The sequence below is a fragment of the Ahaetulla prasina genome, chromosome 1 (assembly GCF_028640845.1).
Source record: "Ahaetulla prasina isolate Xishuangbanna chromosome 1, ASM2864084v1, whole genome shotgun sequence".
Taxonomy (NCBI): Eukaryota; Metazoa; Chordata; class Lepidosauria; order Squamata; family Colubridae; genus Ahaetulla; species Ahaetulla prasina.
In genome coordinates, this window is record NC_080539.1 from 190103830 (window position 1) to 190119953 (window position 16124).

The following is a 16124-nucleotide window of genomic DNA, read 5'->3' on the forward strand; positions in this document are numbered from 1 at the left end:
TATTTTATTTGCCTGTTCACCGCCCTGAGTCCTTCGGGAGAAGGGCGGTATACAAATTAAAACATCATCATCATCACCACCACCATCATCATCATCATCATCATCATCATCATCATCATCATTATTATTATTATTATTATTATTATTATTATTATTATTATCTTGTATGTACTCTGAAAATCTCATCAATACCATCAAGTGCCTTTTCCTTGCTAATTTCTAACACTTCAGCCAAAATTTCCATCATTTTATCATCCAAATTCTCACCCTTCTCTTCCTCTATATTCTGAAATCTAAGAAAAAATTCTGCTCTATCAATCTCCCAGCCTAAAGATCCACCTTTATCTCTTTCAATCTCTTCCAGTCTACTATCAATGTTTTGAATTTTTTTGTCTCTTTGCTCCTCTCTCTCCTCAACTTTTCCGAGTCTATCCTCATATTTTTTTTCAGCATTTGTTGAATATCTTCTAGTTTTTCATCCGTTTTCTCTGTTCTTTGCTTGATCTGTTCTACTTCCACTTCCAATTTCTGAATCCCCTGTAAAACGAACTGAAGGGAGGCTTCTTTATCTTTCTCTTTTTCTCTTTCTTTCTCCTGTAGAAGCATCGATAGTATTGTCGTTTGAGGTCCTGATGGTGAGGAGGAAGGCGCATATGTTGTTGCTTTCCTACTCATTTTTTAATATAAAATGCAAACAACAAAAATCCAAATAGTAGTCCAAGGCCACAAAAGTTACACAAAAGGTTTCTTATTATTCCAAATAATCCCAAGAAAAAGAAAGAAAAAGAAAAGAAAAGAAAAAAATAGATAAAAAATGAGAAAATATTAATCTCTCTTATTTTTAATCCACATGTAGAGAACCAAGGGGAAAAAAAGTTCTTCTCTCATTCGCTCTCCAATAATTATCAACAGCTTTGTCAGAGTCGCTGTAGTAATCTCCAAGAAAAATAAAAAATCTTTTTTTCCCCCTCCCCTCCTTTCAGGCTTTTTTCAGGCTCCTTTAATTGATAGTATCCAGCAGAGCACCTGCATAAACAAAGCTGTAGAGATACAAAGTCTCTTTAATGCTCTCACCCACTATCTCCAAGACGACAAAGTAAAAACATAGAGCCCTTGGCTATAGTATAGGAGTTTTCTTGCATCAGGGAGATTACACCGTTGAAAAGAAAAAAAAAGAATTCAAAGTCCACTAGATGGCAGTGTTTTTAAGCTTTTCCTTATTGTTCTTTGTTTAAACAAAAAAATAGCGGAAGGAAGAAGTTCTTTTTTTAAAAAAAGAAAAGAAAAAAGTTCATTTTAAAAAAAGAAAAACGTCCATTGCCAATTAATAAAAAAGAAAAGAAAAGAAAAAATCCCAAAAGAAAAGCAAGAAAAAAGAAGAGACAGAGAAATCCGAAAGGGGAAAGTAGCTGTTCAATCCAGACCAATCTTGCTAATTAATCCAACAGAGAGTCACTCCCCCCAAAAAGAAAACGTTTGTCTTTTAAAAATTAGAAGGAACTTAATTTCTTTTAAAATAGCTTTAAACCGCCACTCAGTTTCTTTTTCCCCAAATCTAATCTCTTGCCTAGAGTCAGGATGATTTAAAAACAATTTTGAAAAGAAAGTCTCACCACACCAGCACCGTTCTTTCCGTTCTTCTGGTCAGGAGCTGTCCCAACTTCAGTAGCCATTTTATGGCTAGAATTTCCTGCTGAGAAAAAGGGCTTCTCCTGGATCAATCAGGGATTTGCGATGTCCCTGAGATCCTCAGGAAGTGCCCAAAACAATCACTGTCTCTTCGGGACAGTGAGATCCAAAGTGGACCATCCTGGCAGGAATTCTTCGACTTCAAGCCTGGCGATTCAAACTTGCATGTTGTCTCGTAACGACATCAGCTCCCTCCCGCTTATTATCCCCTTTCTTCAGCACTTTGTAACCGCCAGCATGCTTTTGACTTGAGCCCTCTACTGAAATCTACTTCCTTATTATCTGAATTGGATTTCATGTGCTCAGCCTCAGTGTCTCCTGGAGTGACCGCAGATGTGTTTGAGAATATTCAAGCTGCTGGTTTGTCAAATTGCCTCTTCAACTTTTGACTCTGAGGATTCAGATAAGCCTGTAACTGGAAGGACTTATGAAAGCATTATTCGCACCCCATTTACATCATGACCTTAGATCTCAGAAGAGCCATTCAGTGTCTCTCTTAGCACAGTTATTCATCTCTGTGTGAAGCATTGGATATTGAGATAAACCAAACCAAACCTCAGCTGATGCTTCATTTTAACCTACCAGTTATAAAACAATTTGTCATGGAACAGCATGCCCAGAATTGTGATAAATTGGAACAGCCAATTCATAAGTTTCATAGATAAATAAATGACCTCATCCAGATTTAAAGATGGAATATCTCTGGAAATAGATCGCTTCCTCACCAAAGCTGCTCTGTTCTGCTTAGATTGACCCTAAGATTGTTATTTCCAATCCTGACTCTAACAACCTTTAAACATTGGGAAATGTTTAAATACTGTATTTTTCATACTATAGGACGCATTTCCCCTCCCCCAAAAGTGGGTGGAAATGTCTGTGTGTCTTATAGAGTGAATATTGCGATGGGGGGAGAGGAGGGTTGTTGTGGCACCGATCAACTGTTATAGGTGGTTGGGATCACTGCCGCCACCCGTTTGCTGCTGATTGGCAGCGAATGGGCGGTGGCAAATGGGCTGCAGCAAACAGGTGGTGGTAGCAAATGAGCTGCGGCAGCAAATGGGCTGTGGCGAACAGGCCACGGCAAATGGGCCACAGCGGTGGCAAATGGGCCGTGCCAAACAGGCTATTTTCTAACCCCTCAATTGAAAGACATTTTGATTAGTTTGGCAGTTTGAGTTTCACTAGCTCAAGGTTGACTCAACCTTCCATCCTTCTGAGGTCGGTAAAATGAGGACCCAGATTGTTGGAGGCAATATGCTGACTCTGTAAACTACTTGGAGAGGGCTGTAAAGCATTGTGAAGCGGTATATACACTGTGTTCACAATTATTTGGCAAGTTTTATTTTGGAGTGTCAGGGATCCAAGTAACACCCCCCCCCCAACCAAATGAGACTCGCAGGCAGGCAGTTCCTCAAAGATCCATTTTATTAGAGATGTCATATTGGCACATCTGGGAAAACCCGAATCTGAAAGCTTCCAGGTTTTCCCCACCTAAAGGAAAGTCAAAAGTCCCTTCCCCTGCACCTACATGTCCATCACATGGTCCAATCAATCCACCATCCCAACTGGAGATGCCTCCCAGTCACACGACTTCGGGTGCAGGCTGAATGTCCTTGCCTCTTAGAGAAAAGAATGTTGCTATGGCTAAATAACTCCATGTAATCCCCGAGAAGTGAGAAGACTCAGGAAGAGTTCCACTCCCCACCACACACACACACACATTTACACCTTAGTAACAAGTGAAGACCCCCCCACCCCCCCGGGCAGCCTGAAAGTCTTCCATTCACAGAGTCTGTCAGTTGCTTGATCTGTTGATGATCAACTTTTTGTGCAGCAGCAACCACAGCCTCCTAGACACTGCTCAGAGAGATGTACTGTTTTCCTTTACCATAAATCTCCCTTTTATGAATGGCCCAAAGGTTATCAATAGGGTTTAGGTTAGGTGAGGAAGGGGGTCATGTCAGAGTTGATTTTTAATCCGAAAAAATCCAATTAATTCATCTTTAATAATACCAGTTTATACCAATACCCTACCTCCACCTTGCTGGCTTCTGAGTCAAAGTGGACCTCTATGTCCATTACTGATCCAGTTATAGGCCCACCAGTCGGGTCCATCAAGAGTCACTCTCATCTCATCAGTCCATAAAAATGATGATATGGTCAAATATTCACTTGCCTAATAATTGTGCATACAGTGTAAGTCTAAGTGATATTGCTATTGCTATTTGTTGGTTTTTTAAACCAGATCCATAATCATCTTGCAGTCGCAGATAGTGCCCACATTTTGCCATTTTCTCTGCTAGGATCTCATGGGAGTATTTCTCAAATGCTTTTCTTTAACCAACACTTGCTATGTCCATCATATTTTCCTGCTCAACTAAATTAGTTAATCAATCAAAAAAGGTACATGTTACCTTGGTATGAAATATATTCATTGCTGCAGGGGAGATTTCTAGATAAGTTAAAAATAGACAGTTCATTTCTGATCCTGTTCTTAGAGAATCAGTTTGGTGTAGCAGTTAAGGCATCAGACTAGGATCCAGAAGACTGTGAGTTCTGGACCCGCCTTAGCCATAAAACCAGTTGGTGCCCTTGGGCTAGTCACTTTCTCTCAGCCCTAGGAAGCAGGCAAGGGCAAATGACTTCTGAAAGGTTTGTAAAGAAAACTGCAGGTACTTGTCCAGCCAGTGCTTGAGAGTCAACATTGACTCAAAGGCAAATCTCCATGTTCCTAGAGCATGATGTGATGCAACTATATTGACATTTATTTAAATAATTCAATTACAATTTGAACAACAGAAAGTAATTCAGGAAGGAGCAAATCTAATATGGAACTAAAACAAAAATTATATTCTTGCTATGAAGGATTTAAGTTTCCATAACCTGTAATATAAAAGATTGCAATGTTTTCTATATGTGAGAATTAATTAATTTCATAAAAGATTCTGTGCTGTCTTGCCATGCTGTTCTGTAGTAGAATCTCAAACATCTTCTCAAACAACCTCTTTTCCCTTTTCTCGCATTTGGTAGGAAGACAATGAGCATTATTCCCATAAATCCAAAAGAAATGCCTCGGTTAGTATTATTTGTTTTGTATAAGAAATATTATTTTAAAATGAATAATATTAAGCCATATTTGTTCTCTTTGAAAAATAATTAATCAAAGCAATTACTTCTTTTGAATTTAAGAAAATGGGGAGGAAGATGGGACCACTTAGGATCTTGCACAAATTTCTTCTAATTTTCATGGTTAAATTTGCATTGTGGAACATTACAGCCTATCATTGAATGATATTTTACCATTATGAAAAAAGTGCTATGAATCCAAGCTTAAATTCTAGTCAGCAGCGAGCATAGTTGTTGAAAGCACTACATATAATGCTAATATGGTGAATGGATTGTGCAAAAGAAAGTATATACAATTTGGATGTACACACTCAGGTATGGCTAAAATTGTTGCACATGCTTATTAATATCGTGTCCCCAAAACTAAGATCTCTCAGGATAATAAGCCCAATCAGGCTTTTGAACGTATGCGCTAAAATAAGACCTCCCCCAAAAATAAGACCTAAGGAGGAGTGTTCATGGCCAGCATGGGAGGCAGCCCTTCCCTTCCCTGGTCACCTCATGGCCACTTGTCCCCTTAATTGCAGCCCGTGGATCAGCTGAGCCAGCAAAGGCTGGTAGCTGCCTCTCATTTTGCCTCTCAGGGTGCCTGGAGGTGTTTCAGGCACCTCCAAACTCCACGATTAAGGGCCCACTCGGCCCCTTAATCACGGCCTGCGGATCAGCTGAGCCAGCGAGGGCTGGGAGCTGCCTCTCATTCTGTCTCTCTGGACACCTAGAGGTGTTGCTAGCCTCAGCCCTGCCTGCAGCGCGTTGGGATTGCCTGCTCCTACCTCCCCCTTCTACACCTACTGCTGCTGGCCTTGCGAGGGCTCTTGATCGGATTGCTACCTTTGCCTGTGGCTGGTGCCATCCTGGCATGTTTTGGAAGGGAGAAGGTGCAGCTGCTGCTTTCTTTGTGTACATGCGTGTAAGAGAGAGAGATCCGATCCAACCTCAGAGAGTTACCTCCTGATGGCAGTGTGCTCTCTCTGACTCTCTCTGTCTCACACAAACACACACAAAGTGTTTTGATCAGATCGCTGCCTGCAGGTGCCGTTCCGGCATGTTATGGAAGAGAGAAGGCACAGCTGCTATTGTCCATGCTAGGGTTTGCACGGCAGCAGCGAGAGACTGCAGGATTTTTTTTAATCTCCCTTCTAAAACATGCTTTGGGCCTTGGCCCTGGTGGGCGCTAGCTCTTGTGCTCGCTGTGCACTTGTGTAGGCTGCTGCTACAAGGCAGAAAGCTGTGTGGCGTGTTGGAATTGCCTGCTTCTTTCCCTGCTTCTGCCCGGCTGCACCTGCTGCTGTTGGTCTTGCGAGGGCTCTTTGCCATCCTGGGCATGCTGCTCTTGGCCATCCTGCAGCTTTGGCGGGCAGGAGCTCCGTGGTAGCCCTGCAGTGGGTTGAAGGAGGGAGGGGGAGATTGCCCCTTCCTCCATCCATCTGCTCCTGCCTAGTGTGGGCCACTTTTTTGGAGTGCAAAAGAAGGAAGGGGCGATCTCCCCTCCCTCCTTCATCTGTCTGTCCCACTGCAGGGCGAAACGGTAGCTCACCCAATCCAATTCTGCCTTCCTGCCCCATCCTACTCATCTAAACCAGATCCCCCCCTCCCCATGCTCATAAGCCCTGCCAGCCACACACACATCCATGGTTTCCGCATAAATCATCCCCAAGGAAAGAAGGATTGCCAGGAAAAGGGGGTGGGGATTTTGCCTCTTATCCTATTCTCAGTCTGTGCTGAGCTTCAGAACAGTGTAAGAGGCAGAAAAATCCCCCTCCCCATTTTCAAGCCATTTGCAAAAACGCCCCATTCTGAGCCTTCAATGTTGCAATCCTGGAATATGCTGAAGACTAAGAATGGGACATTTTTGCAAACAGCTTGAAAATGGGGAGGGGGGATTTTGCCTCTTATCCTATTCTGAAGCTCAATACAGGCAAAATCCCCCCCACCTTTTCCTTGGGATCACAGTTCAGACACACTTCCCCAAAATGCTCTATCCAAAGCCTTCAGCTTTGTAATCCTGGGCATCTGTGCAGAGCTCCCAAGGAAAGGACGATGTGTGTGTGTGTGTGTGTGTGTGTGTGTGTGTGTGTGTGTGTGTGTGAGAGAGAGAGAGAGAGATCCTTAACCCTCCCCGCCACTCCCAAGGCAGCCACATTCCTCCACTAACCTGCTTTCCAGCCCCATTCTCCATTGCCACATGCAAGGGAAGTAGTCTGTGGGACTACAGTAAAAAAACCTTCCAACTCCGCGAGATCTTTTTTTTTGCAAGAAGTTGGAAGGTTTGAATTTTTGGTATTTTTTTTTACCATAGTCGTACAGACTACTTTTCTTGTCTTGCACGTGCAGCGGAGAACGGAGCTAGAAAGCAGGTTAGTGGAGGGATGTGGCTGCCTTGGGAGGGGTGGTGGGTTAGGGACCTCTGTGTGTGTGTGTGTGTGTGTGTGTGTGTGTGTGTGAGAGAGAGAGAGAGAGAGAGAGAGAGAGAGAGAGAGAGAGCCACCAGCCCTGAATAACTATCCTGTATGTGATCAGTTCTCTCTCTCTCTCTTTCTCACTCTCACATACAGACACACACACAGGTCTCTCTTCTCCCCACCCGCAAGGCAGCCACAACGAAAGGTGTTTGCGGTTGGGGAGAAGGTGAGGAAGGTTTGGCAAAGAGCAAGAGAGGAGCGACGACCAGCTTCCAACTTAGTGCTCACACAGCCCATCCTCCCCCGTGTTGTGTTACAATAGATGAAGGGCAGGATCCAAGGGAAGGAGGGCACCTGCACACTCCTTGGAGCTGGCTGCAGAAGCACCCAGCAGCTCAGCTGTTTTGTGGAGGCACGTGGGGACTCCTGCTGCTTTTGCAGCCACAATCGCCGTGCTTCTTGGAGACGGCAGCAGGAATGCACCCACAGATCAACTGTTTCATGAACCAAGCTGCTGGTAGTACTGTTAGGCAAGGAGGTGTGAGGATCTGGTTGCCTCACCCCCAGACTCCTACTGGTACATGGGGGGAAGTAAGACACCCCCCAAAATAAGGCCAAGTGCTTATTGGGGGGGGGGTCAAAAGAATATAAGACCCTGTCTTATTTTCGGGGAAACACGTTATTAAGAATTAACCAGAACTTTGGTAGGTAATATACATTTCTTTTAGCTTTAGCTGGAGGTTTTTTAGTTTTTTGTAAAAACATGGTGAGTTAATGATTCTTTAAATAGTTTTCTAAAGTCTGTTTTACTTTAAATGGAGACAGGATGTTCAGAACTCAAATTATGTAATTATTTAAGGTCTTTTTGCATCATACTGACTCAGTACAAATAATCCTTGACTTACAATCATTTATTTAGCAATTGTTCAGTTATAGCAGTACTGAAAAAGTGGCTTATGACTGGTCCTTGCATTTATGACTTGAAGCATCCCCCCTGTCAATTGATCAAAATTTGAGTACTTGGCAACCAGCTTGTATTTGCATTGCATTGTCCTGGGGTCATGTGATTGCCATTTTTTATTTTTCTGTATTCCAAAAAGTAAAGTCAATGGGGAAGGATGGATTTTCTTAATGACCTGTGATTCACTCAACAACTGCAGTGATTCGCTTAACAACCATGACAAAAAGGTCATAAAACCAGGTGCAACTCATTTAACAACAGCCTAGCTTAGCAATGGAAATTGTGATTGTAAGTTGACGAATACCTATATGTGAAAAATGTCTCTTAAAGTCATCTTTGGTGACTTTTTTACTTACTTTTTCTTAGGTTTCAGGCAAAGATGATCATGTTCCAGCATATAGCTAGGGAAGCTTAAGGGATAGTAATAAGACTAAATGAGACATTTGTATCATTGTCAAAGGTTTCTGCCCTTTGGAAATTGTAGGCAGTTTGAGCATTGTTTTCAAACATGATATTTAAGATAACCATTGATTTGATAAAAGTCTGTGATTTTGTAGATATGATTTATGCATATGTAACCTTATATTTTGTAGCATTTAGGGATTTTTTTTTGTCTTGGGAAGACTAAATGATTCACTTACTATTACTGAAAAACAAAAGCATGATGCTTTTCATGAGAGGTTATTGATATTGATAATGAAAAGTATAGTAAACATAATATAGTTTCAAAGCAAATGAATAGCTTGCTAGTTTGCAAGCATACTTTTCAAATTGTAATTATTTTCCTGATTAAGTATTGGATTATTCATTGGAAGAATAATCTTATTCCTCCCATGGCAAAATTGAAGAGTTTTTAGGTTTTTTTTAAGCATTATTTTTTTCTAAGCAACTGTCAGGCATGCCTCCGTTCAAAACCCAAGAAAGAAAACCCCTATGTTTATAGAGAAAGGTACTTTTACTGAGTATGAACTGAATGCAACGAAAGAAAAGGAAGGTCTGAGGCAATAGGCACGAAAATTAGATATTGAAAGCAATCCCAAATCCCTCCCCCCAAGGAACTCGGTTCAATATCCAATCCACATCTCCCCAAGGTGTCATGTGGGGCTCTTCTTCAGATGGGCCCCATCTCTCTCGTATGCCGGAACGGTTGACCTTGACAGCTATCACTTCCTTTCACAGCTGCTTGAAGCCTGTGAGAAGTTTCCTCCCTTTTCTCGAAACATCTCCACCAGCTTGCTTCCGCCTCACCCATATACCAGCAAAATCTCCCCCCTCCCATTACAATGGCAGCCAATAGCAAGCAATCATCATATGCAGAGGCTGACATTCGGCCCTCCTGGAGAAAAGATGTTAGTCCTATAAAAGAAAATAGAATAAAATAGCTTAGAAATATAATAGCACCCCCCAAGCAGATATAAACATACATAAACAATTACCCGATTTTAAGGCTTCTTTGGATATTTCCTGTGAAACAATTATATATGACGTGGGGCTCTAACATCCTGCTCATTTACCCATTCAGAATAAGAGGGGGGAAAGTGTTTCCATGCCACCAGGTACTGCACTTTACCTCTACACCTTCGAGAGTCGAGGATTTCTTTGACCTCAAAATGATGTTCTCCTTCAATGAGGAGAGGTACTGGAGGGTTTTTTGGATTCAGACGAATTGGGAATGTTTTTACAGGTTTCAACAAGCTGACTTGGAACACCGGGTGAATTCTCTGATGGGTTTTTGGTAACTCTAATTGTACCTTGACGGGGTTTACTATCCACACAATGGAAAGGGCCTACATATTTGGGTCCCAGTTTTTTAGATTTCTGGGTAGTTTACAAGTACTTAGTAGATAGGAAAACCTTATCCCCCACCTGGTACTCTTTTGGGATGGCCCGTTTTTTATCAGCTTGCTTTTTATGAGCTTTGTGGGCTTCATCCAATGCCTTATATGCTACTGGCCAGGTAAGTTGAACTTGTTCGATCCATTCCACCATGAAAGGTATTAGGGGTTTCTCCTGTGGTAATTCCAGGATAGGCACAAATTCCTGGCCAGATACTACTTTGAATGGTGTAAACCCAGTACTGCTGCGTATCGAATTATTATATGCTATCTCTGCAAATGGCAGTAGGTCTGGCCAGTTACCTTGTTGATAATTTACATAACATCTAAGGTATAGTTCTAATACTGAATTAGTCCTCTCACAGGCCCCATTTGTCTGAGGATAGTGGGCGGAGCTTAGGAACTCCCTCCAAAAGTGGGAGGTGAACTGAACTCCCCTATCAGATAAAATTCGTTCTGGGACACCATGCAAACGATAGACATGAATAGTTTAGCAAGCATTTTTGCTGAGGGAATCTTGGGACAGGGTACAAAGTGCACCTGTTTCGAGAACAAGTCTGTAACCACCCAATTGACTGTATTTCCATTACTTTCTGGTAATTCCACAATAAAATCCATGGACATCTCCTTCCAAGGGGCTCCAGGTCTGGAGTAACCCAGGTGGCTTCCCAGGTGGCCTTTTTGCCAAAGTGTATATAGGACAACTGGCGACATATGCCTCTATGTCTTTCTTTAGGGAGGGCCACCAGAATTGTCGCTTAACTAAATGTAAAGTCTTCACAAATCCAAAATGCCCCACAACTTTTGCATCATGGGATTGTTGTAACACCTCTCTCCTTAGGCTTGCAGGGACATACAGCTTTGCTCCAACCCATGTGAGGCCATCCTGAATAGTACATTCATTTCCGTGGGAGGTGAAGCTCTCATCCATTTTTACTGCATCCTTTAATTGTTCACTCAACCCAGTGGGTATGATTGGTTCTCCCCTCGTTTGGGCCCTGCTGACTATCGGAGCCACCAGTTGTCTTGAAGGGATAACCGGCCGGATTATTTTCAGTCATGCACTATTGTATTGAGGCAACCTCGAGAGGGCATCAGCCATAATTTTTTTTCCTCCCGGGAGGTAACGCAGGGTAAAATTAAAACAATTGAAATGTTGGGCCCACCGGACTTGTTTGGGTGACAACTTTCGCGGGGTTTTTAAGGCTTCTAAATTCTTATGATCTGTCCACACCTCAAAACGGTGCTTTGCCCCTTCAAGGAAATGCCTCCAAGTTAACAATGCCCAACGGACCACAAAAGCTGCTTTCTCCCAAATTGCCTCTCTGTTCGATCTCGGGATGATTTACGGGAGGTATAAGCACAGGATTGTAGGGACCCGTCAGCATTAGCTTGAAGTAGCACTGCCCCAACTGTCACATCACTAGAATCAGCCTGGACAACAAAAGGAGCCTCCATGTCAGGGTGTTTCAAAACTAGCTCAGCAGCGAACAGCCGTTTCAGCTTCTCAAAAGCTGCCTGACACTCCATATTCCATTCGAGGGGTCTACTAGGTTTTGGCTTGCCCTCCTCCTTAGTTTTCAGGAGGTTGGTAATAGGTAAGGTGATTTGTGCAAACTCTGTAGCTGCTTATGGGTGCGTGGGGGTGCCCACTCTAAGACTGCCCTGACCTTTTCTGGGTCCATTTCTATCCCCTCGTTTGAGATGCGGTATCCCAAATAGTCAATCTTGCTTTGATGGAACTCGCACTTTGATAGTTTAGCACAGGGGTCTCCAACCTTGGTCCCTTTAAGACTTGTGGACTTCAACTCCCAGAGTCCCTCAGCCAGCAAAGCTGGCTGAGGAACTCTGGGAGTTGAAGTCCACAAGTCTTGAAGGGACCAAGGTTGGAGACTTCTGGTTTAGCATACAGTTGGCCACTCTGAGTTTTTTCAAAACTGACCGCACCAATTTCACGTGTTCCTCCATGGTTTCGGTGTAAATGAGAATGTCATCTGAGTAAACCAGGACCCCCTTGTAGAGGTGCTCATGCAGTAGCTCATTAATTAATTGCATGAACACTGCTGGGGCTCCTTGCAATCCAAAAGGGAGCAACCTACACTGGAAGCAACCCAGGGGGCAATTGAAAGCAGTTTTCCATTTATCACCTTCCTTTATCCGGATTCTATAGTATGCCTCCCGTAAATCCAGTTTAATAAAAACCTTCCCCATGGCCAGATGAGCTAACATGTCTTTCATTAGGGGCAGCGGGTATACATTTTCTACGCAAATGGTGTTCAGGTTCTGGTAATCAACCCACAAACGAAGAGAGCCATCTTTCTTCTCCCGGTACAAAACTGGAGCCGCGACTCGGGGCCTCGCTGACTGGATAAAACCCCTTCTCAGGTTTTTGTCGATAAAGTTCCACAGCTCCCCCAACTCGTGAAGGGTCATCGAGTAGATTTTTGGTTTAGGGAGCTTCACCCCCAGACAAAACTTGATACCACAGTCCATGGGTCAGTGGGGTGGCAGTACAACTGATGCTTTTTCACTGAACACCTCTGAGGTCCCAATATTCCTTCAGTATGTTCTTCTCCCCAGGGCTGCATTCACACACCACCACTGCCAAATCCTTTGAAGTTTTAGCTGTGCAAGAAGATCCATCCCCTCCCTCTCCTGGGGGGTGGGTGCAGCGAATGCACAACCATTCCTTCCTCCAATTCACCTGGGTGTTCCATTTCCGTAGTCAAGGCAGTTCCAACAAGAGATGCCTTTCCATCCCAGGGGCTATGATGACACTCAAAGTCTCAGTGATCCCCCATCTGCATCTCAACAGGTTCAGTCACAAAGTGGGCGGGTCTGCCCCAGCTACAGCTACTGACCTATCCAACTGGCAGAAAGCGATGGGTACTTGCATCGTTTTTAGTCTCAGTCCCAACTTGTCTACCACCTCAGGGCTGATGACACACCTCGTGCATCCAGAGTCTAGGAAGGCTAGCATCTTCCCCTGGGCACCTGGCGATGGCATTCTTAGTTCTATTGGGAGAGTCATGGGGCCCCCCCGTTGACTTATCAAGGGGTCATCGTCAGTGTCGTTTTGGTGTTGCTGTCCTCTGCAATGGTCAGAGTTCCCAACTCCCTCAGGCCTGGGGAAGCGAACTCGACGACTTCCACCTCTTTCAGGACTGTCTCGTGACACTTGGCTGGGGGCTTGTCAGCTTTCTTTCCTCCAGCAGAGGTCGGCCAGGAGCCAGTTTTGGAGAAGCAGTCAGCTGCCCGGTGCCCTTCTTTCCCACATCTGAAGCAGGTGGTGGATTTAGGCTTCATGGTTGCACCCCCTTTCGACACTCTGGAGCTCTCTTTTGGGGGGGGGCGAGGGAAGGCTTGTTCCAACTCTACCTCCACGGTAGTGATCCCTGGCCAGGTCAATCTCCACATTGCCAGCCATCACATACCAATGCTGCAAATCTCAAGGGACCGTCCTGGAGCAGCAAAACGTATAGATTTCCTCATTGAGGCCATACTTATAGCACTCCATTAACGCCACCTGGGACCACACCTTCATGGTGCACCAATCCGTGGAACTCTTGGGTGTACTCTGCCACTGATCTCCAGCCTTGAGTGATAGACTTTATCTTGATTCTGACTCTTCGCTTGGCTAGGGGGTCCTTGAACCATTCTCTAAGGGCCGCCATAAATTGGTCATAATTTCTCAGCAGGGGGGAGTTGTCATCATGGAGGCCCACCCACCATTGAGCAGCGATTTCCACAAGGGCCATGGTGATGCATCGCACAGAGGCCGCTTCCGATGGGAAATCCTCTCCATACTTTTCCATGTAATTCCACACTTGAGATAGAAAAAATCCCAATGCCTTGGGATCTCCCCCATATTTTACTATCAGTGGTGGAAGCTTTAGAATTTGATGCCGGGGGTGCTGGGCTACAGCATCTTCCTGAGCCCCAGCAGCCTGCTCTCCCTCTGCTCTGCTTTTGGGCATTTCTTCTATGCTCGCCGAAACCCCTGCTCCCCCTCTTGGGCTTTCAATCACTTCCCTGGCCGGCCCTTCATACCTTTCTCGGGCTTTATGACTCTCCAGGGCCTCTTTCAGGAGCTGCAGAGCTTGAGTCAGCAGGAGGTCTTTGTTCGCCTCCTGCCAAGCCCCCTCTCAAAGCGGGCATCTGGTAACTGTCACCCCTGAGGGGATTTCCTCCAGAGAGTCCATTCTACCGACGCCCAGCGACCACTTAGCTCTGGCTGGCTTCTCTTCAATCTGAAACTCTGACATCCACTCCGAAACCTCTTTGCAGCGTTTGGATTGAAGGGGAATAGATCCAACAGCCCCCATATCTTCCTGGTCACTTCCTTGGTCGGACATTCTTGGTTCAGCCCCCATGGTAGAGCTTTCTCCGGGATGGTTGGTAAAGCAGACCTGAGTTTTGAAACCCAAGAAAGAAAACCCCCAACTCCATGCTTATAGAGAAAGGTACTTTTATTGAATATGAACTAAATGCAATGAAAGAAAAGCAAGGTCTGAGGCAATAGGCACAAAAATTACATATTGAAAGCAATCCCAAATTCCTCCCCCCAAGGAACCCGGTTCAGTGTCCAGTCCACATCTTCCCAAGGTGTCATGTGGGGCTTTTCTTCACATAAACCCCATCCCTCTGGCATGCTGAAACAGCTGACCTTGACAGCTATCAGTTCCTTTTACAGCTGCTTGAAGCCTGTGAGAAGTTTCCTTCCTTTTCTCGAGACATCTCCATCAGTTTGCTTCCCCCCCCCACCCGTATACCAGCAAAACCTCCCCCCTCCCGTTACAATGGCAGGTGATAGCAAGCAAGCATCATATGCCGAGGCTGACAGCAACTATCTAAACCTCATTCTGTTAACTCGGTGTTTGCCTAAGGCCATGATGGCGAACTTATGGCACACGTACCACAGGTGGCTCACGGAGCCATATTTGTGGGCATGTGAGCATTGCCCTAGCTCAGCTCCAGCGTACATGCACGCACCAGCCATGCTGATATTTGGGCCTTTCGGTCATACCGGAAGTCAGGAAACAGGCCATTTCCAGCCTCCAGAGGGCCTCTGGAAGTGGGGGAGGGCAAAAAACAGGCCTATTGGGCCCACTGGGCTATTGTGTGCCAAAAATGGAAAGAGTGCGGGGGGGGCACGCACACATGTGTGGGTAGGGGCGCATTGAATTATGGATGTAGGTTAGATATAAGGATATGCTAAATGAATTGGGAAAATTAAAAACGAAACAAGAATTGGAGCAGGATTTGAATAGACAAGTCGAATGGTGGACGTATCTCCACATTAGATCAAAATATTTAAAAGACTCTAAGACTAAGCAGATACAATTGGAACAAAACGAATTGGATAAAATAATATATGAGAAGGACCAAAAACTAATTAGTAAAACATATAATTTCTTGTTACGGTATAAAATGGAAGAGGAAATAGTGAAAGATACCATGATTAAATGGGCGAGAAATTTTAACCGTACAATAGAATTAGAGAAGTGGGAAAAGATGTAGAAAACAAACATGAAATTAACAATATCGACAGCATATAAGGAAAACCAGATGAAAATGTTCCATAGATGGCACCTTCCACCAGCTAGAATAGCAAAGATGTTCCCCAACAACTCACCAAAGTGTTGGAAATGTAAGAGCAACTACGGAACATATTATCTCTGGTGGACCTGCCCAGTGGCGAAACAATTCTGGGCCAAAATCAAAAAGTGGTTACAGGAAATAATACAGGAACCAATAAAAGGAAAGCCAGAACAATTTTTATTAGGGATCTCGACAGAAAATCATACAAAAGATACGCAATACTTAATACTCCATATACTTACAGCAGCATGCATAGCTTACGCTCAAAACTGGAAAAAAGAAAACCCACCAACAGAGGAAGAATTAATCAAAAAAATACTAGAGTGTGCTGAGATGGACAAACTTACAAAAGAAATTCAGGAGAAAGAAGAAACAGATTACTATAAGATTTGTTGCAATTGGTATGAATTGGTATGAAAATAGGCAAGATAAGAAAACTGAACAACAAAGTAAAATGTAGATGAAATAAAGAACAATAGATGAATAAGAGTAAAATAAGATAGAATTAAA

General features: G+C 43.9%; 1 protein-coding gene across 14 annotated transcripts in view; it reads left to right on the top strand.

The window, feature by feature from the left end:
- Positions 1-16124, top strand: part of LRRFIP1 (LRR binding FLII interacting protein 1) — a 283628-nt gene that overhangs the window by 88155 nt on the left and 179349 nt on the right. Inside the window, exon 1 of one of the 14 annotated variants that reach the window (XM_058185777.1) lies at positions 7064-7172. The exons of the other annotated variants lie outside the window; for them this stretch is intronic. The gene's annotated coding sequence lies outside the window, so the exon portion shown is untranslated. Of the gene's footprint in view, positions 1-7063; positions 7173-16124 lie in introns of those variants that run through there. 14 annotated transcript variants of the gene reach the window in all.